The sequence below is a fragment of the Rhagoletis pomonella genome, unplaced genomic scaffold (genome assembly GCF_013731165.1).
Source record: "Rhagoletis pomonella isolate Grant_MI unplaced genomic scaffold, Rhpom_1.0 Rhpom_scaffold_01195, whole genome shotgun sequence".
Taxonomy (NCBI): Eukaryota; Metazoa; Arthropoda; class Insecta; order Diptera; family Tephritidae; genus Rhagoletis; species Rhagoletis pomonella.
Window position 1 is genome coordinate 39354 of NW_023459749.1, and position 1842 is coordinate 41195.

The 1842-nt window shown below is 38.0% G+C and overlaps 1 pseudogene; it reads right to left on the reverse strand.

Annotated features, from left to right (window-relative positions):
* Nucleotides 1-627: 627 nt before the first annotated feature.
* LOC118752062 lies at nucleotides 628-1488 on the reverse strand (annotated as a pseudogene).
* Nucleotides 1489-1842: the final 354 nt, after the last annotated feature.

A 1842-nucleotide genomic window follows, 5' to 3' on the forward strand; every position in this document is an offset into this window, starting at 1 on the left:
ACAATTACCTAATTTTACAACTTTTTATTTATTTTGTTCATCTCGCAGAACAACGAAAATGGCTATAAATTTATGTAGTTATATAGATAATTAGATACTATTCGGTAAAAATTTCGCGTGCAGTAATTTCTACGTGGTAAGTGCTTCTCCATTATTTGGTTTCATAGGGATTTGGATACCTTCTTCATTGAAGTAGTAAAGAAAATTCGCTTAAGTGCCTTTTTCGGTTAAGTGCACAAGTTTTTCGTGCAAAGAAGGATGTGCAGGTTAGCAAAATATACTGTATTTACAACACAATGAATTTTTCGATGACCCTTAACAAGAACATGGACTTGGTAGTATCGGAACTATTTCTTGCACGTTCATTTGCCAAAATTTCTTCAACGGCGCGGCGCCAGTGAGTGTATGCTGCGAATGCCGCATTATACTAAAACCACCATTTTGACATAAGCTACTATTCCACACGAGTGGGGCACGTCCGAAATGTGGATTTTCCCAGTTGTAGTACTGAAGTAACTCGACACCTTCCTCGCCCTCTATTAGCTTCTTAATGTAACTGCAAATAAAATCTGGAAATTTAAGAAAAATTACTGTCTCAGCGTTTCACTTGTAGCTCACTCTTGTAGTATATTGGCTATCAAGCACCAGAAAATTTCCATCACACATTCCATATGCCACCGATTGTCGTTGACCAATTAAAATACTGTCATCACAGCTTTTTGATACTCCAGCAACTGGTGTGTCTATGGCGGAGTTATGTGGAGCTGTTGCATGACTAAAATCAATTTGGACTCTTTGAGAACTGGCTGGTTTGTTGCGGAAGCTATTGGCATCAAATGTATGCAAATTCGATTTCCAAACGAGCAACTGTTGAATATAGGGAAAAAAATGTATATTATATAATTTTTTCACACACAAAGCAGAAATTACCTGTCGATCCTCGCCCGCGGAAGCAAAATGACTACCATGTGGAGAAAGCGACAGCGCAAACTTTGTCAGTATGGCCAGTTAGTGTATAATTTTCCCGTCCATTTTGACCTGGTTCCGCTAAAGTGCACTACTACCGTGTATAAATTGGTCGACCTTCTAATAAATCAAGCAATGTTATTGTATCGTCATCGCCGCCAGTCAACAAGAAATTTCCACCTGGGTGAAATGCAACATCATTCTCCGGCGACGAATGCACTTGATACAACTGTATTAGCTCGCCTTTGGCAATGCCAAATATCTTAACACGGTTACAACTTAAAGCTAAATCCACCAGATTACCGTCTGGATGCCATGCCAGCTGTCCTCCCATACGTCTTCCTGGGTGAACGTTCGCACACATTCGCCTGAAGATGTATCGCAAATTCTTAACTTGTCGCCGCTCGATGCAATTAACTGGCCATTAGGGCTGAATTTTGCTGCGCACACCCAATTTGTGTGTCTAGTGAAAGATGTATATTTGGAATCAGTATTTTGATAGCCGTTCGCAATTTTTCCAGTCTGCAAACGAATAAGCTGACGAAGATGCAAACAAATTCAAGCACATTGTTGCATTCTACCGTACATTTTAAAACCTTTAAAATCTTAAAACATATGTGAAAAACTTTTGTAATATGAATATTTCTAAAGTCGAAATCAAAAGGAAATTTTACAAATAGCATTTTTAAAAAAACAATAATCTAATATTTTCGAAGTTTTTGGGCATATATGTTACCATTTGAACAACAAATAGTACTAAGTTTTATAAAACTATTTAATGCAACTCTGGTCAAAAAGGCACAGTTTTGACCAAAATAAGCAACCCTAAAAACAGATGATCGCAGCTGTGGCCCAGGATGACGTCTATTACTAAGA